Source organism: Cupressus sempervirens, chromosome 3, assembly GCF_028749045.1.
Source record: "Cupressus sempervirens isolate cs-2001-9-10 chromosome 3, ASM2874904v1, whole genome shotgun sequence".
Classification (NCBI taxonomy): Eukaryota; Viridiplantae; Streptophyta; class Pinopsida; order Cupressales; family Cupressaceae; genus Cupressus; species Cupressus sempervirens.
In genome coordinates, this window is record NC_143120.1 from 292,641,374 (window position 1) to 292,663,108 (window position 21,735).

Below are 21,735 nucleotides of genomic sequence, written 5' to 3' on the forward strand. Positions count from 1 at the left end.
CATTAAGGAGAAACACAGTGGAGGGATGGCAGGACATTTTGGTTGAGATAAGACCATTTCCATTCTCAAAGAACATTATTTTTGACCTCAAATGTCACAGGATGTGAAGAAGTTTATACAGAATTGCCAAGTTTGTCAAGTGGCCAAGGGATCTAGTCACAATACTTGACTATATCAGCCATTGCCTATTCCATCAAAGCCATGGGAGGACATAAGTATGGATTTTGTTCTTGGATTGCCAAGGACACAAAGGGGTAATGACTCAGTGTTTGTGGTGGTTGATAGGTTCTCCAAAATGGCACATTTCATTCCATGCCACAAAACTCATGATGTTGTCCATATTGCAAACTTGTTTTTCAGAGAGGTGGTAAGAATACATGGTCTCCCAAGGAGTATAGTTTCTGACAGAGATACTAAATTTGTGGGTTATTTCTAGAGAACATCATGGAAGAAGTTGAGAACAGACTTGAAATTTAGTTTCACACATCACCCGCAGACCGACGGCCAAATAGAAGTGGTAAACAAAAGTCTAAGCAATTCGCTGAGATGTTTAGTTGGGGATAAGCCCAAGGGGTGGGATTTGATTCTACCACAAGCAGAGTTTTCTTACAATAACTCTATAAATAGGAGTACTAGTAGATCACCATTCCAAATTGTATATGGAAGTAGCCCAAGGACTGCACCAGAATTGAGGAAGATAGAGCAAGGGGAAAGGACAAGTGTTGAAGGTAAAGAATTTGCTAAACATATCAAGCATCTACATGTGGAGGTCTAGGCACACCTTACCAAGATGAACCAACAGTATAAAGCTAGGTTTAATCAAAGGAGAAGACATAAGGAGTTCCAAGTAGGGGATCTAGTCATGGTACACTTAAGAAAAGAAAGATTTCCAGCCGGTACTTACAACAAGCTAAAGATGAAGAAATTTGGCCCATACAAAATTTTGAAGAAACATGACTCAGGAAATGCATATGAAGTAGAGTTTCCAGATGGAATTCACATTTTTCTTATTTTCAACATTGCAAACTTAACAAAGTATCATGATGATGGTGCAGATGAGGAGCTGATGTTAGAGCCATGTCCAATTCCTACTTCTAAGAAGGAAGAGATAGAGGAGATTCCGGATAGTCGTGTGGCTAGGAGTACCAGAAATAGGCAGTATGAAGAGTATCTAGTCAAGTGGAAAGGATGGCCGATAGAGGACTCAACTTGGATATCAGCAACTAAGGTTTCCCATTTGGGATTTCCTCTACCATTCATAAAGTGACAGAGTCACTTTTCAATCTACCCTAGGTGTCTGATGCAGGAGCATCCAGAGGTACAAGAGTAATCCTGTGTCACCCAAACATAAATGTACTTAGACTTAGTTTCTATTTCATGTGTTTTCATTTCTGGTCAAATAAAGGTTCCAACTCTCACAGTTCCACTATCAGTGTTCTAGGTTAGAGTATTTGAACACCTTGGGATACATGTAAATGTCAAAAAAAAATACTATGTAATTGAGCCATAATTTTTGTAAATTAGATGGTGTAAATTGGTTGGATGAACGTAATTGTAATTTAGAGCATTCCAAAAAAAGAATCAAGTCAAAAGGCCCCACAGTTTGAAATTTATCGCAGTTTTTCAATTTTTGGAGACCTCCTAAGAATGTTTCAAAGTTGGGTTAGGGGCATTAAATGACCTTGAACAAGGTCAAAAAATGGGAGACAAGTGAAGCTATCCACATGGCTATAGAGCACTTTGAGAGCTTTCTAGAAATGTAAACGGTTCGTCAATCGGAGCTATGGTTCAAAAGTTATGCCTCCTGGAAGTTCAATTACCATTTCTGGATTCTTCTAATTTTGTGCTGACTTCTAAAGCAACTTCTAGAGCCTTCTATTTGGTCAAAGGATGCCAACTAGCACTTTCTAGAATTTATTCCTAATCCTTAACCCTTTGGGGTCTATTTAAGAACATTTATGGCATTGTAAAAGGCAGTTCGGAGTGGAGTTTGAGAGAAGGTAATGGGAGAAGAATTTATCTCCAAATTTATGCTATTGTAATCCCATAGGGCATGTTTTGGATTCTATTTCTCTACGTGTACTAGCATATTTTCATAGTTAATAAAATTTTCCCTTTCCTATTGTGTCCATTCTGTGCTTGGGTGGTGTCCCCATCAATTTATCACACTTTTTGATTGTTTACCTTCTTTCTCAGCTTCTTCTTCTTCTTCTAATTCTTTCATTATCTGTTCTACAAGGTTTGTATAAACTTCAAGTTGTTCTTTTAATACTTTTGTTTGTATTTTTTTTTTCATTCTCTACCAAATATGGTATTCTCCATTCTCTGTCCATATCTATTCCATCTTCTTGTCTTGTTACTATTCTTAGTTTGCTTGTTTGTTGAGATTTGATTTAACTTATCTTCTTCCTTAATGATTAACATGTCTCTTTTTAAATCATCAAAGGTGTAATTATCTCCACCTAGTTTCAAAACTCATTGCATTAATTCCTTTTTATGTGAAACACTACTTTTATCGATACTGTCAAAGTTTAAGACTTGGATCAATTTGTCAGTTAATAGTTCCAAGTTCTCTTTATATGCTTCATCTATAATGAGCATTTCCAAATCTTCATTCTTTTTTGGATAGTTATTCAAAAAATCATGAAAATCTTGTGTAAGGTCTAAATTCCCTTTCATGTTACTTTGTCCCTTCTCACCTGAACTGTGCTTTGTTCGATTATTAATAGGTGAATTTTATATTAGGGTTGGTGTTTGCTAGAATTTGGTGAACATATTTATTGCCTCTCTTTTAGATTATATGTCCTCCTTCTTTGACTCTTCTTTCTTTTGAACTGGAGTTTCCATTATTTCCTTTAGATTCTTAGAGTTTCTTTGTTTTGGAGATTTATCAGAGAAACAAAGTTTATTTTCTATATCTTCAAGAGTACTATTGTTATTTTCTAGAAAATTTATGTCTCGAGACCTAAATTCCTTCTCTGGCACTTTTTCTTTCCCACTTAGTTCTTCTATTTTCTTTTCTTTATGTGTTTTCTTTTGTTTCTTATTTACCCTTCTATTACTATGGACTACTTTATTTATCTTGATTGATTTCTTCCTTGTACCAAAAGTATTATGTATTGTTTTCTCTTCTTCACTTTTGATATTTTCTTTGGAGCTTTGATCTTCAGTTGTAAGAGCTATTTTTGTCTGTAAACTAGTCCCTTTATAGTCCTTCAATTATTCCTATTGAATGACATCTTTATTGTTATCTGCTATTGGAAATTGTTCCTTTTCTTTGCTTTGGGTTTCCCTTACAATTTGCAATATCTCTATTTCTTCCTTCTGATCTTTCTTGGGGATTCTTATTAGATATTTTATTTTTTCCTTTCTTATTTTGCCATCCTCCAATTCTAAATCTATTTTCCTTACTGAATTATGAGTAGGCTCCATAAGGTCTTTCATGTTTAAGAACTTCTCTTGAAATTCCTTTTTGTTTATTATATTCATCATAGGAAAGACATCTTTAAGATCAGATGTTGGTTGAAAAGTTTTAAATATAATCTTTCTATCATTATTTGTCTGATTATTTCAAAGATTTTACCTTCAAATCTAGAGTAGTTTAAGTTATGAAGTGATCTGTCTGTTATTAACTTAATAGGTTTGAGTTGCAGGTTTTTAATTTTAGATTTAATCAATAATTTAATATTATTATTTTATTTATAAGAATTGTCTATTCCTATCAGATGTCCAATTGAAAAGCCCATTTTTCTAGGAATCTCTACATGCATAAGTTTCAGAGGTAGAGATTGAATGCAAATCTAGGTTGGTATGAAGAATTTTATCTATTCTTCCTTACAATCTGGAGTCCATTCAAAAAAATTAACAACATAACCTTTAAAATAAAAATCTAAAATAAAGAGAAAATCTTTCTTTAAATATTCATTGTTGCAATGAATATATGTTAATCTATCAGAATGGTGAAATATACTTACCTAATTTTTACAAAAGTCCTTTAGCAATTTAATAAGATTGATCATTTCTTGTTTTGACCTATTCCAATAAGTGAATACGCCTACTTTCTAGCAAACCTGCCAGGGATATTCACTTTCCTGATTGTTGATAATCAAGATTTGATCCTCATCTTTTTTAAGGTTTACATTGGGGTCAGTTGATGCAGGGAGATGGTTGGGGGAATATAAAGGAAGCTTGGTAACATTATTCCTACGGTGAGGAGGAATGTATGTGTTAGGAAAGTTAAGTGGTGGTTTGAGGGTAGAATTCTATTTCTTCCAAATAGGTGCTTCAAAGGTTTTGAGGGTAAAAGTGTAGGGATCATATAGGAATCCTATCTATTGTGAGTATAGGGGTAATATGTCTCAGACTGCATATTTAGTATGATTAAAAAAGAAAAAAAAATTGTCTAAAGTTGACATGGAGCAGACGATATTGGATCGGGAACATTTTTGAGCTGAGGTGCAAATTATTTTAGGGAAACCATCTATCTTAATAGTTTGAGGAATTGACAAAAGCTTACTTGCCTTTATATGAGAAGGGAAGAGAAGGGGCGGAGTGACCTAGTTCGTTTCCAAGTTGGATCTAGTTTTGTTATTCGTGTAATTATTAGCATTACATTCTTTCTTTGGCTAAAACCCTACCCTCTCTATTGATTTTTTCATTATCATTCGAATGGTAGCACTAGGCTTGTTAACATTTTTTAAATTTGTCTGTGATCTGTTTGGAGGTTTGACTTCAATGTGCTCATTTAGGGCCAAAAAGGGGTTTGACATCTTCACTGAATACCATAACTTTGCAAGGTGTACGAGTTTGAGGGGAGAAGGATTTGTGCATTATTTCTTGTACTTTTTTACATCCCTGCTAGGGCCTCGTGGAATATACAGAGGAGAAGGTTCTAGCTGTTTACGCAAAGGCTATGTGCTAGGGTTTGATTTTTCCACTAACTATGCCAATTTTTTGGAAGACCAAAAATTGGCATATCTATTTTGTTAGTCATTAAATGAAAAATTGCTCTATTCGCATTTTTTGTATGTTTCGCATTTTCCAAGTCTGCTCTGACTACCATTTTTTTCAAGATTAAATTATATTATAATTGTATGTTTATTTTTATTTTATAAAATATGATTAAATTTTCAGATTTATTTATTAGAAAATAAAATAAAAACATAAACCTTTTTTATGATCAATTTTTTAAAAAAAAATAATAATAATAATTTATTAATTTTGAAAACTAAATAAATATTATTCATTTAGTTATAAAGTGAATGTTAGTATTAGTGATTCTTTAAGTCTAGTTAAACTCTTAGTTGCATATAAATGATCTTATGTTTATTAATGCAAGAGAGAAGTTAATAAATAAATATTTATAATTATATTATATTTTAAGAGAAGTTGTGGTGGAGTTCACTTTGTAATCATCTAGTTAATAACTATTTGATTTTATGAGAGAAATTATAAATAATTCAATTATAATTATAATTTTATCTCTAGTTGCTTTATGAATTAAAGGAAAAGTAAATATTAATATTAAACTTTAAAAAAAAGTCAAATTAATATATTAGAAATGAAATTGATATTAATATTTAATCTAATAATATACATTTATGTTATTAATTAAATCATTGATGTTTTAAGATTATTTAAATTAATAACATGATAATATTGCTTGATATTTTATATGCTCAAAGAGATTGGATATTTAAAGGACATGGCTATCCTCCCTACAAATTGTATGGTTGATCACTTTTTAAAAAATCAAAAACATCATGAATTTTTTTTGAAAATTTTAGCATTTGATCTTCGTGATTTACCTAGTTCGTAGTCGAAAACAACAAAAAAATTGGAAAAAAATCACTATATTTTCGTGAATCTAGAAAAAAAAAATTTTGACTTTGTTTTGTCTTTGGTGTATTTTGTCTGGAGATTAGTCTGTCCCATGTTTAAATACTTATTGATTTAAATAAGTATATTAACATAACAATTTATATTATCCTATATATTCTTACTTTATTTCTAAACACATCCTTATGACCCAAACTAAACAATAAAAATTGATGGAATTAAATCATATGGCTGAAAACTATGTATTTTCTTATATTCTATTTATAGCCTTGTGATGCAGATTTTCGTGAGGGTTTTCTTTGTGGGTTGTTTAGTTGGCCAAGTTAGGATGCGCACTAGAGGCATTTTTGAGAATTCTTTTATAATTATTTGACTTGATGTCATGATATACTTTATGATTTGAATTGAGGTTTATGTTTTATGAGCTTTATGCTATTGAGTATTTATGAGAACTTGGGTTATGAGAACCAATATTATTTTTGGGTTGCCTATTAAGGAACTGAATTTGATCAGTATTACTTTTGTAGTATGAGACAAAATTGTGGTTTCTGAGTTTTGGGAAGGTAGTCTATGTGCATGTCTATGTAAGTGGCTTGCAATGAGGTTAGAGCCCAAAGTGGCTGCCACCTAGTAACTCATTGTGAGTTGTGTAACAAGTGATAACATAGTAATTTAAAATATTTAGACACACATTAAAAAGATAAGTTAGAGACTTTTTCCCTGCCATGCCTTGAGTGCTTGTATAGGCTAAGGATGGGAATGAGATGATATCTAGTGAGAGCTATGATTAGTTTTCCTCATCTTCATGAGAAAGTACTTTAGTTCCGCATGTGTCATGTTGAGGGTTTGGGGTCTAGAGTGACTAGTCTAGAGTAACCCAATACTTGAGGGTTTGGGGTCTAGTGAGAGACCAGTCTAGGGTAACTTAAGTAGTTTGAAAATGCGATGACACTCCCTAGTATGTAGCTTGAGTCTCCTTCATGGTTTTTTTCTTTTAATATTTGCCTCTAATGGTGTACATTTTGGATATTACTTTTAATGGTGTCTTTATTGTGAGTTGTTACTTATTGATTGGATTTCATTTATTGTTGATAGTTGACTTTTATTGTCAACTATTTATTGGTGGTGTACTTATTGTTGGTTGTTCTTATTGTTGGTGATTTAATTTTATTGATGACAGTTGTTATATATTGATTATTATTCTTGGACATGTGGCCTTTGACTTAAGGTGGATATCTATCATTGACTTTATTTTTTATTTTGATACTTTAGTGTATTTGGTATATGGATGTTGACTTGGTGTGTGATGTTGGTATTGGAATGAGTGTCTTTTTTTTTTTTTAATTATCTCTTCTTCTTGAGTAGTTTGTGTTACCCTTGAGGTAGTTTTGGCTATCAAGATTCCTTTCCTAGGATTGTTTTATGATTTGATTATCTGTGTGTGGAGTGTACATTATCTCTCCTCCACAATGGGAGTGGAAGCTTGAATAGGTAACCATGTGGTTGAGAGGTAGTGTCTTCTTACCATTTGGGTCCCCACTTAGTTTGATAGATGTTGGATGCTCGTTGATAGAGTTCTACTATCATCATTCTTATTCTTATCTCAAAGACTTCTATTCAATTGATGTATGTATGTTATCATGTATCTTCTATTATGATGTATTTGTATATATTCTCGCATGCCTTGTGACATATGCAGTACATGTTGTTCATTGGATGTATTTTCATTATATCAGTTGTACTTATGCATTTGCTTATGAGATGATGTATCTATTATTATTTATGATTCATGAACATGCAATAAACAATTAAACTAATTATTATAAACTTCTTAAATGTGACTCAAAGTGAAGAAATCCTTGAAGAATGAAAAACCTTATTTATATTTTCTTATGTGTACTTGATGTGTATGTGTATATTGCTTCCGCATTGTTAGCTTGTGTTGTTTAAACTTAGAAAAAAAGAGTTCAGTAAACATTGAATCGTGTTAGGTTATGTATCTTGGGTTCCTGAGAGGGGCATTACAGTTTGGTTTAGATTTATGATCATATGTACATGTTCAACTTTTATGCAAATTTTAGGTATCGGGCATCGACTTCCCTAAATTGCTAGGATGAGTGTGTCCTATCACAATATCTCAATGGTAAAAGAGGAGAAATAGTTCTCAAGTCAAAATCCTAAACTTGAGCCAATTCATCTAAGTTGGTTACCTTTCCAAATTCATCAAGTGACATGAATTCAAGACTCTAACCTTTGATTTTGACTCGTACTTTTTCATTTAGATGAATTTTCTTATTGAGTTTGTGGGTCTGTTGTGATTTTAGGTTATAATTAAATCAAACAAAGATATGATTAAATGATTTAATTAAATGAAGATTTTATAAAGAAAAATCAAATTTTAAATATATTTAATTAATTGAGAAATTAATTAAATAGAAGAAATAAATTTAAAGATTTAATTGAAAGACCAAATTTGGCATAATTATATTTATTTAATTTAATAATAATAAATTTAGAAGTTGCATTTAAATAATAAATTTTAAATATTATTATTAGTTAAATTAATAAATATGTTTTCTAAAAAAATCTTCTTATTTAATAAAAACATAGTGAGAATAATTTAAATAAGTCTTATTCTAATTTTAAAAAATTTTAAAATGTGCACAAGGGAATTAAATAAATTAAATTAATAAAAGAAGAGGCTTTTGCATATTCGTAAACCTGAAACCTTAGGATGAGTAAAACTCTTTATTAGGAGATTAGATCTCATCTCCACACAGGTTTGGGGGAGCAATTTTTTGAAAGGATTTTGGGAGATGAGAATTTTTGCATTCATCGAGCTTTGGTCAGATTTTAGCATCAAATTGAGGTAAGAATTCTGTAGAGTTTAGCATAGTAAATCTTTTAATTTACCTCTATCTTCTTTGTGTTTTTTATATGGATCTTTGTCTATGGAAATCATATTTTAAAACCCTTGTTCTTGAAACAATTGTTCTTCATCATAGAATCATCTTAGAGAAACAAATATGAGAACCTTACTAGGAAATTGGGAGAAAAGTAATTCATGGCTGGGGTATGAAATCGAGGAAATAATTATTTTAAATAAAATTGATTGGTTGCATCTATTCTTTCTATCAGACTATATAAAAAAAAAATTAAAAATATGTAAAAAGAAAATTAGCACAGTAATAAATTATTATTGTGGTAATTTATCTTCTTTTTTTCTTTTACAAATATGGGCGTTAGGTTTTGTTTTGGGAGGTTATATATATATATATATATATATATATATATATATATATATATGACACCACCCCCCTTTACCCACCATGGTCGGCACCCTTTGTCACATACAAGCCAAGGGCTATCGTGAGCAAACCTTGTGCTACCGCAACAGTCCCAAAGGTTGTTGCGAGCAACCAACCCTCTATTAGGACTATTAAATTATTGTTTTCTAAAGTTTTTTTTTATTAAATCTTAAAAAGAAGGAAAAAGAGGTTATTGTATTATTTATAATTTAGTTTTTTAAAAATATATATTATAAAATATTAAAATAATTATATTTTTTTAATTATTGAAATTAAATTTAAATTTAAATTTTATTGAATTTAGTTATTATTAAACTAGATTTAGTATTTATTAAATTTAATTGAATCTTTAAAGATATTGTTAAATGGAAGTCTTATGAAAAGTTTTTAAAAACTATTTAACTTTCCATGTGGAATGTCATTAGACTATAATAAACACATAGTTATTTGGAAAAACATAGACAATTAAGATATATACCTGAAACTTTGATTTTGACCAATCCAACTTAGAAACCTATATCATCTGGGATAATTTTGAAGACAAAAAACTTGAAACATTACTTCATGTCATTTTTTACAAGATTATATCAAAAAATAAAATGGCTTTTTAACTACACTTGTAAAATATACCTTTGGAGGTTTTGTGTTTTATCTTATGATGGGTTTGGGAAAAACTAGTGTTTTGACCAGCTAGGTATGTTTACCAAAGGCTTGAGAAGTGATTGATTTATGATTTTGTATGTAATGTTGTTTAGTCACGATTGTTTCATTCGCAACCTTGTGATGCATTCATGTGTATTTTGTGGTGAGAACCAATTATGTTGTATTGTAAGCTCGTGTTGTGATTTTTGTGATATAACCCTTGAGGATTGATTAGTTATATATGGTTCTTTCTAATTGGGCATATAGGACTGATGTGATTATTGTGATTTTATGAGATTTTTTGTTATGAGCTTAGGGTAGGTTATCTTTGTGTATGTTAAGAAGTGGATTGCAATGGAGATTGAAACCCTAAAGAGGTTTCCTAGGTAACCTATTGTAAGTTGTATTAGTAAGTGATAACATTTCATTAATGGGGTTAAAATGAATTAACAAGAGTCAATGTATTACCTTTCCCATGCCTCGAGTGCTAGTACAAGCTAGGATGGGAGTAGAGAGGATGCTTGTTTGTGACCTTGCCTCGTTCCTTGTCTGTAAGAAAGGATATTGATGCCACGTAGAGTCACTAGGGGGTCAGAGTCTAGAGAGACAGCCAAGACAACCTTAGAGTTGACTCATGTGATGACACTTGCCCATATGCATATTAAATTTCCTACGTGTCTTTTTTGTCTCTGGGATTAGATGTTTCTTGTGTACTTGGTGCCTTTGAGATAGATTGTTATCAGGATTCTTTGACCTAGATTCTTGTTATGACTTTGGATTGTTATCTGTTTGGGACTTGAGATTATCTCCTTAGTATAGTGGGAGTGGACCATTTAGGTTCCATGAGGTCGGGTGGTATTTTTTCTTATACCATTGAGATCCGACAACTAGATGTACCTTGTGCAATTGTTCTATTCTTCTGATCTTGTGATTATGTTTTATGGTCATATTCTAGTTCAGTGTACTTTGATTCGTAGAGATCCTATGAGATGTTGTATCTTATCTTGATGTATATTATTTTAGCATTTTATACTCTGTGACATATACAGAGGATGATTATGCATTTTAGTTATGCCATGTGGCATCTTATGTACTTGTATAATATTTCATATGATTTCATACTTATGGTTATATTATGACATGGACTTTTTTTTCTTATTAGATTTAATCTTCATAAAACTTATGTGTGTGATTCAATGTCATGGAACCCTTGAGAAATGTAATTGTTATTGTATTGCTTATGCATGTATATGATTTATCAATTCCACTATGCTATCTCTTGTTTGTATTAATCTTTTATAAAAAAATGTTTCACCAATTTAGTGACATAATAGGCTAATTTTGTTTGGATTTCCTGGTGGGGTGTTACATATGGTATCAGCGTCTAAGTTTCTACATTGGGAGCTCTGGGTATATTGGAACATCACTAGATGACATCTAGTCAACTTAAACAAACTTGAACTTTAGACTTGAATACTTAAACATAGAAAAAAGAAAAACTTGAATAACTCTTAATTTTGAAAACATGATTTCTTATGATTATCCTTTAAGGTAGTATTCCTTTGATTGACTCTGTTGGCATTTTGTTATTCTTTCTTGGATGTTATAGGAAGATGGTGTTTGAGACTAGATCGGTTGTTAGAGGTCAAAGTGTAGGCCAAGGTAAAGGTCATGGTAGAGGTGGACATGGTATCCCTCCTTTGATTCATAGAGAGAGTCATGTTAAGGGAGAGGATAGAGGGGGTAATAGTAGAGAGCGACATGTAGACTCTGAAGAACCTGATACTAGGCAGATACTGAAGATTATTTTAGAGCACCTACCAAACTAGGAGAAAGTTAAGAAAGAGAAGTCATATCATTCAGGGAATGATGAGAGATGGAGATCTTAGAGTCCTAGGAGAGGTCATATAGGGAATAGGTTAGAGGCTACCAAAGCCAATTAGATGAAGGACCTCCTGAGAGTCAAGATTAAGTTTTTTACAAGAGCTGGTACTCAATACAATGTAGAAAATTGTTTGATTGCACTGGATAGATGTTTTGCAATGCAAGACTTTGAAACAAATGTCAAATTAAGGTATGCCCTTAACCACATAGAGATATTTTTAGAAACATGGTGAAAAATTAAGGAGAAGAAGTTGGGTCTAGATATGAAGAACGTCACATGGGAGTTATTTCTAGAGCACTTCCATGAGTAGTTCTTACTTGAGGAGTGGAGTCAACATAGGGAAGATGAGTTTCATAATTAGAGACATCATACCCTAATAGTGGCAGAGTATGAGTAGAATTTATTTGAGCTCATGTCCTATGTGGGGATTAGTAATAGTTTTCCACTTATGGTGCAACACTTTACATAGGAACTGAATAACCATTTCATTGGTTGTGTGAAGGTATTCTAGCCTAAGACCCTTAAGGAAGTGGTTCATTAGGCTATACTTGTTGAGCAGAGTGTCACTTCAAGACATGGTGGTTTTGTGGGTACACCTATTAGTGGACATGCACCATCAAGGTCTAGGAGCACACAAAACTAGGGAACACTAGTAAATAAGAAGTATCTTTCATCTAGAGCCAACCAGAAACAACAGCAGCAAGGAGGATCTCATCCTCCAACATAGAGTGGTGGCAGTGGTTCACACTCTAGGGATTCTCATTACTCTCAATGCAATAGGCACAATCAGTATAGCCAGTCGACATAGAGTACTTATTCTTTTGCTAGTTAAACACACCTAGAGTGTAGGGGAGCTTTGTTGGAGAATGTTTTTCATGTAGTCAATGAGGGCATAAGTCATCCCATTATTCCCATTGAGAACCATAGTTCTCAGATCAAAGACCTACGCTTTCAGAACCCATGGTTGGGGATATGGGTAGATCTGAGAGGGTGTTTGTAGTGAATTCTTATCATCCTACAAGGGGGAGGGTCAAATGGGCCCACACATTAAGTTCTTAAGTTTTATCTTCTTGTAGGATTCTAGGATTAAGCCTAAGTCTAGTGGGGAGGATTTAGTCCCTACCCCTAGTTTACTTTTATGTTATATTGCCAAATTATTTTAGGCTAACTTTCGTGATTATGTGATGTGATTTAGTGGTACTTGGTTACCTGATTCGGTTTAATGTTATTTTCATACTTAGATTATATATTTGTGATGTACTTTATACTCAAATATTTCACGTGTTCATGGTTATTCTATTGATGATGATGCTTTGTACATTTCATATAGTCATTTTAGTTATCTTCATCATGATAGTTAAATGGATGATTTATATGTTGTTTTATGGTTACCTACCCCATAATTTCATGTGTATAGTGTATATGTATGTTTTACTTTATGATTGATGTTTCTGATATGGTTGAGGGAGGGAGCCATAGTCACCTACTAGTCAAGATCTACATGATGTACTACTCCCTAGCATTGCCTATTTAGTTTAAATTTATATGAATATGTACATGTTCAACTTTTATGCAGATTGTAGGTACTAGACATCAACTTCCCTGAATTTTGAGGATGAGTGTGCCCTATCGCAATATCTCAATGGTAAAAGAGGGGATATAGTTCTCAAGTCCAAATTCTAAACCTAAGATAATTGTCCTAAAATATAGGTCAAGTATCTAAGTTAGTTACCTTTCCAAATTTTTCAAGGGTCTATTTAGTTCATGGAAGTATAGAAATCAAGATTTCTACAAAGCTTGGTTTAGCCAAATCAAGATTTTGCAAATCTTCATTCCTATTTTTGGGATTTTACTTACTCGTTTGTTTCACTCGAAAGATGAGTGGGAAGACACATTTTTATGTGTAAGCTTGGAGTTGTAGGAAAACTCCAAAAAGTAGTCCAATCTATTATTTTTACACTCCTCAAAAGGCAAAACCAAGTTTTGATTTTCAATTCCGACATGCTAGTAGGAAGTCAGGAAACTTGGTGTTGAGACAAAATTAGAAGTTCGGTATTCTAATTCCATTTTACCAATTTTGGAACGAACACAAAAAAATTCAAATCCAAATGTTGAAAAAGCTAATTCATGTTATCTTCCATGGACCAAACGGGCCCCAAGCGATGTGAATTCGAGATTTTATCCTTTGAGTTTGACTTGTACTTTGTCATTTAGATGAGTTTTCTTGTTGAGTTTGTGGGTCGGATGTGATTTTTGGTTATAATTAAATAAAACAAAGATATGACTAAATGACTTGATTAAATAAAAAATTTATAAAGAAAAATTAATTTTTAATTATATTTGATTATTGAGAAATTAATTTAAATATTTAATTAAAAGACCAAATTTGGCATAATTATATTTACTTAATCTGATAATAATAAATTTAGAAGTTGCATTTAAATAATAAACTTTAAATATTATTATTAGTTAAATTAATAAATATATTTTCTAAAAACCTCTTCTTATTTCATAAAAACATAGTGGGAATAATTTAAATAATTTTTATTCTAATTAAAAGCAAAAAGGTGTGCACAAGGGAATTAAATAAATTAAAATAACAAACGAAGAGGCTTTTGCATGTTTATAAACCCGAAACCCTAGGATGAGTTAAACTCTTCATTAGGAGATTAGAGCTCATTTTTCCACACATAGGTTTGGAGGAGAAATTTTTTGGAAGGATTTTGGTAGATGGAAATTTTTTGCATTCATCGAACTTTTGTCAGATTTTAGCATCAGAGGAATTCTGTAGAGTTTAGCATAGCAAATCTAGTGATTTACCTCTATCTTCTTTGTGTCTGTTATATGGATCTTTGTTTATGGAAATCGTGTTTTAAAATTGAAACCCTTGTTCTTGAAACAACCGTTCTTTGTCATTCAATCATTTGAGAGAAATGAATATGAGAACACTACTAGAAAATTGGGAGAAAAGTAATTCATGGGTAGGGTATAAAATTGAGGAAAGAATTATTTTCAATAAAATTGATAACTTGCATCTATTTTTTCTATCAAATTATATAAAAGAAAATAAATTTTAAAAATATGTAAAAAGAAAATCACCATAGTAATAAATTATTTATGTGGTAATTTATCTTATTTTCTTTTACAAATCTGGGTGTTGGATTTCTTTTTGGGAGATTTTCTTTAATAAATAAATATATCTATAAATAAATAAAAATGGGGAGGCGAGGCCATGACCCCCTCACTCACCTTTACCCACCATGGTCAGCGGCCTTGGCTCTTGCATACAACACAAGGGTTGTTGCGTGCAAGCCAAGGGCTGCCACGAGCAAACCTTATGTTGCCACAAAACCCAAAGCCAATCGTGGCCAGTACATGGGCTGTCGCAGGAAGCCAACCGTTTATTAGGGATGTTAAATATATATGTATATTTAAGATTTTATTATTATAAAAAAAATCTTTAAAAAAGAAAAAGAGGTTATTGTATTATTTATAATTTAGTTTTTTAATATATATAGATAGATAGATAGATATATTACATGCAAATGCACTTGTAGAATTTGATTTTGGCTTGAAATATATGTGTTTGGCATACCAAAGCATATTTTAAATATGTAATGGACTTCCAAGAGTCCCATTTACATGAAAGCTCCCTTCTACGTGCAAAAGATGTCACATGTAACACTAGCGTGTGACTTTCTCTAGGAAGCCAAGTTGTAGACTTGGTCAAATAAATAAGTGTATTTTAAAATATGTAATTGGCCTTCAAGACCACAATTTTCATGTAAATGGCTTTTCTAGCTAACATGTAAAATGTAATGGGCCTTGGAGAGTGCAATTTTGTACTAAAAACACATGTAATGACCTCCCAAGACCCTATTTTTGCACTCAAAAGTTTAAAATGCATGAGTTATAACATGTATTGCATATGTAATATGTGATGAGGCTGGGAGAGTACAATTTGCATCTCCAACCTACATATATGTTCATTTTAGATATGTAATCTCATCCCTAGAGTCTAACTTGGCTTCCCAAGCCAAAAATGTTGACATTCTAAGCCCAAATACCATATGTTATTACATGTTTAAGGTCTGACTATGCATTTAAATGCATGTAAATGATATTGGAGACCACTTTTTGTTGTTTTTCTTCAAAAATGTCTCATGCATTGACATCTAAATGACACGTTTTGACCAAAAATGACTAGAAATTTGCATTTCCAGCACATGTGTTTGCATTTGGAGGAGGCATTTTGGAGTTTGAATGCAAGATTTGGCATGTGAGGATCATTTTTTTTACCAACATAAAAAATGAATCATGCTTGTGGATCTGGAGGGAAATTTTTTTCCCAAAACGCCCAAAGAGGTGTATTTCATCAAAACATTTTACATTTCAAGGGTTTGCTAACTTGCATTCTGCGTTTCTACATGCAAAAATGCCCAAGAAAATGACCATGGAGATTACCATTTGCAATTTTGAATTGGTCAAAGCCTATTGAGTTTTTGTGTGCATTTGCACTTGGAGAACCTAATTTTGGAGAAGACTTGTTCATCTAAACTTCTATTTCATCCATTTTTTGGTCATTAAACTCCAATCAAGTAGAATATTTCAAGTTTTCTTGTATTTCTTGTTTTGCTACAATATTGCATTATTTGGATCATTTTTGTTCATTTTTTCAAATGTAGCCCATGTCTTTTTCATTTTGTCTTTAAATAAGTTTGAAACCTTTGTGTTGTTGCAAATGCAAAAGTCTTCCAACTCCAAAAACAAAATTTCATGTAAAGAGAGGTTTTGAATTTTTTCACATTTGAGTCAAAAGCAAGAGGCAAGTTGTTATATTTTTAGTTTTTCTTTCTTATTTGTTGCTTATTTTTTATTTGTTTTTAGAGAAAAGTTGAAGATTTAGGCCCAAGAATGAAAGTGCATTTTCATGTTTCCTCCTCCCATGCTTCATCCATTTTCCACTTTCAAATAAATGTAATCACACTCTCTGAACCTGATTACATATTTTACATCATGTAAAATGAGGAGATTTTACCACATGCAATGTCATCTAGAGAACTCGATTTGGGTGAAAAAGTACATTTTAAAGCACCCAAACTCTCATCTTGCACATAACAAATGCTTCCAACTTGCATTCTTGACCTTTCCCAACAAAAGCCTCTTTTTTACCACATGTAATCCATCATCCTAAATTTGATTTTGGCCACTTTTGTCAATAATATAAGTTTTTTCATTCATTCCCAGTCTTCAAAAGTGTTCAATTAGTATCTAATCAATACTTCAAACACCCATCCCTCATGGACCTTTCATTGTGACTTAAACCCCAAAGCTTTCAAGGAGCCAATCTCATTGGGAGATGTTTTTATCTTCATGTTGCAGCACACTCTTCAATATGTGTTAGAACTTATTCAAAGAGTAGTGCAATCTTGCTGAGGAGACATGTTCTGATTCTTTAGAACTAATTATTCATGCGGTCTCCACTTTCCCAATGGTAGCCTTGGAACCTAAGTTCCTATGGCAATATGCCTATTAGTTTGTGGTGACTAATCAGGAAAGTATTGTACATATTTCATAAATTCTTTGGGGCTCAAGGCATCACCCCAAAAAAAAATTTGGGCTACTATTCACCATTCTCCAATGGCAAAAAAATTTGGGCTAATATTCACCAATTGGCTATTGTTTATATTCGCCAATGTATGACCAACATGTTGTAACTAATTTTAACCCAAAAGTGGGAAAATACTTGTAGAAATGCACTTAGGGTTAGGGATTTTTCTATAAGGTGATGTGAAAATTGGTTCTTGTGGCGGTATTGAGTTGTAAGAGATTACGGATTGTAAATAGGCTATAATCATCGGATCGTAATAATTTTGAACTTTTTGTTTGGTGGTGGACATAGCCCAGGGTTTGGGTGAACCACGTTAAATCTTGGTGTCTTTTGCTCTTTTCTATGTGGTCTATTATTTTTTGATATTGTTTATATTTGCATGTAATTGTTATTTCTTTCTGAGGTTTAACCCTAAAAAGTGGTATCAAAGCCAGGTTTTTTTTTTTAGTTATCTTCTGCAAGAAAGTCTCATGGTTGAGTGGGAGTCTCACGATTGAGTAGGAACAATGGTAGATGAGGGTAATCTGAGGGTTGACAAGTTTAATGGGTAGAAATTTTAGTTATGGAAGATGCAAATGGAAGACTATCTTTATCAGAAGGATTTATGGAAGCCATTGGAAGGAAAAACCAAGAATCAAGGATCTATGTCAAATGATGATTGGGATCTTTTAGATAGAAAGACACTTGGAAGCATTCGATTATGCCAAGCACCATCAGTGGCATTTAATATTACAAAAGAAAAGATGATAGAAGAGTTGATGAAAACTCTAGCGAAATTGTATGAAAATCCCTCCACTTCAAACAAGGTATTTCTCATGAAGCGTTTATTTAATATGAAAATTAGAGAAGGTCGATCTATTGCAAATAGTTTAAATAAATTTAATACTATTACTAGCCAATTATCTTTTGTGGGCATCGATTTTGATGAAGAAATTAGGGCTCTCTTGATTTTGTGTTCTTTGTCTAAAAGTGAATGATTTGGTAATGGTTGTGAGTAATTTTACTCCTGGATCGAGTACCCTAAAATATGATGATGTGATCGGTGTTATTTTGAGTGAGGAAACTTATAGGAGGTCCTCAGGTGGATCTACATCAAGAAGTGCTTTGAATGCACAAAGCAGAGGCAGAACGACTAAGAGAGGTAGTAACTCTAGAAATCATGGAAAATCAAGAGGAAAGTCAAAGGGGAGGAGGTCTCAATCGAGAGGACTGAATGACTACTGGTACTATGGGAAATCAGGGCATAAAAAGAAAGATTGTTGGACTTGAAAAAGGGAGACAAACCAGATGGAAGGAGGCAAATGTGGTAAGTAACAAATCCGAAGAGGATGCTTTGCTTCTATCTTTAGAAAGTTTTGATGATTCATGGGTTTTAGATTCTGGTGCTTCATTTCATGCTACACCTCATAGAGGTTATTTCATTGATTATGTCCAAGGAGATTTTGGGCTTGTTTATTTGGGGGATAATGAACTTTGCCAAATTGTTGAAAAGGGAAAAGTTAAGATTAAGTTGCAGAATGGGAATCATTGGCTACTACATGAGGTAAGACATGTTCCAAGGATGAGTAGGAATTTAATTTTAGTAGGGCAACTCAGTGATGAGAGTTGTGTAGTTGCTTTTAATGATAAAAACTGAAAGGTTTCAAAAGGGTTCTCTTGTAGTAGAAAAAGGTGTAAAAGTAGGCACCTTATATCTTTGTATAGGTCACATTGTTCCTTCTACTTTAATTGTTTTAGATAAAAATGAATGTTCAGGACAGTTGTTGTGGTTGAGCAAGGAGAACAAATAGTTGGTATAGATTCTGATACAATGTTGTGGCACTACAAACTTGGGCACATGAGTGAGAAAGGTATGAAAGTACTTAATTCAAAGAAAGTTTTACCATGTCTAAAATGTATTAATATGGACTTTTGTGAAAGTTGTGTGTATGGAAAATAAAAGAGAGTGAGTTTTATGAAGACTGGGAATGAAAATAAAAGGGAGAAATTAGAGCTTGTGCATACATATGTATGGGGATCTACTCAGGTATCTTCCCTCGGTCGCTCTTATTATTATGTTACCTTTATTGATGATGCAACTAAAAAAGTATGAGTTTTTTTCCTTGACAGAAATGTGATATATTTCAAACTTTTAAGAAATAGATATGCTTGTTTGAAAATGAGATTGGTAAGAAATTAAAATGTCTTAGATCTGATAATGGTGGTGAGTATTGTAGTCATGAATTAGAAGATTATTTCTCCAACAATGGTATTCATAGACAAAAAACTATTCCAAGGACTCCACAGGAAAATGGAGTGATTGAATGCATGAACAAGACTATAATGGAGCATGCAAGGAGCATGAGGTTACATGATGGGTTGCCCTTACACATATGAGTGGAGACTATCAATATTGTTGTTTATTTAATTAATAGAGGTCCCGCTACTCCTTTGAGCTATGGTATTCTTAAGGAAGCATGGACTACTAAGAAGGTGAGTTATTCTTTTCTCAAAACCTTCGGTTGTGAAGCATTTTCTCATATAGATTCTGAAAATAGAACCAAGCTAGAAGCTAAGTCAAAGAAATGCGTATTTGTTGGATATGGCATTAATGAATTTGGTCATAGGCTTTGGAATTTTGAAAATCGTAAAATTGTAAGAAGCAAGGATGTCATATTCAATGAGAAAGTGTTGTACAAAAATTTGTGGCAGTAATATGAGAAGAAAGAAGATGATTATGTAGTACTGGATGATATTCCAAAAGATGATTTTCCAGCAATTCCTCATGATGTGCAACAATTGCAACAAAAAATACCACACACACCAGTGAATGTTAAATGGTCAACAAGACTAATTTGACCTCTAGATAGATTTTCTCCCTCTTTGTATTCTATTTTACTAATAGATGTTGGTGAACCTGAATTTTATGATGAAGTTATATAGGTGGATACTAAGATTCGGTGGGAGTCTAAAATGAAAGACGAAATGGGCTCTTTGCTAAAAAAAAGACTTGAGATTTATGCAAATTGCATGCAAGTAAAAGGGCCTTACAAAATAAGTTGGTTTACAGGTTGAAAGAAGAGGATAGAGGTAAGAAAAGATTTAAAGCTAGGTTCATTGTAAAAGGATTTGCATAGGAAAATTATGTCAATTTTGATGAGATATTCTCTCCTGTTGTTAAAATGACTTCTATCTGTACTGGTTTAAGTATTGTGGCTACTAAATATTTGCATTTGGAGTAGCTTGATGTTAAAACAACCTTCTTTCATGGTGATTTGGATGAAGATATATATATATATATGGCTCAGCCACAAAGGTAAGGAGAACTTTGTGTGCAGATTGAAGAAAAGTTTATATGGCTTGAAGCAAGCACTTTGGCAATGGTATCTAAAATTTGACAATTTTATGCATGATTATGGATATAGCAGGTGTCACTCAGATCATTGTGTTTATTTTAAGAGGTTGGATGATGAAAAATAGATTATTTTATGTTTATATGTTGATTATATGCTTGTAGCTAGGTCTAACATGGATCACATTAAGGGGATGAAATGTTAGTTAGCGCATGCATTTTCTACGAAGGATTTGGGGGCAAAAAAACAAATCCTTGGTATGAAGATTTACAGAGATGGGAAAAATAGAAAATTGACACTATCTCAAGCTGATTATGTTGAGAAGGTGTTGCAATGTTTCTCTATGGAGAATGCTAAAGTTGTCAGCACACCTTTACCCGGTCATTTGAAGTTGACTAAGGAGATGTGCCCCAAGACACAAGAAGAGGAGGATAAGATGTCCAAGGTACCCTATGCTTCAGTTGTAGGAAGCTTCATGCACACTATGGTATGTACAAGGCCAGATATTGCACATGCAATGGGAGTCATTATCATGTATATGAGTCAACGTGGAATTGAGCATTGGAATGCAGTCAAATGGATTCTCAGATATTTGAGAGGAATATCTAGTAAGTATCTACACTTTGGGGGCTCTACTACTGACTTATAGGGATATGTTGACTCAGATTTGGCCGAGGATATTGATACCAATCAAAGTACTACAGGTTATGTATTTACTATTGGTGGGGTAGTTGTGAGCTGAGTTTTTAGGTTATAGAAGGTTAATGCTTTATCCACTATAGAGGTAGAGTATGTTGCTACTGCAAAAGAAGCCAAGGAGATGATATGGCTTTAGTTCTTCTTGGAAGAATTGGGACTCCCTCAGAGGAATAATTATTTGTTTACAAATAACCAGAGTCTCATTCATCTTGCAAAAAATTATGTTTTGCATTCAAAGACAAAACACATACAGTTGTGGTACCATTTCATTCGGTCAATTTTGGATGATGGATAGTTGAAGCTAGACAAGACACATATAGATGAGAATCTAGTGGATATGTTTACAAAGGTAATGACAAGGGAGAAATTGAATTCCTATTCAACTTTGGTTGGTCTTCTAGACTAAATAGGAATAAAAGA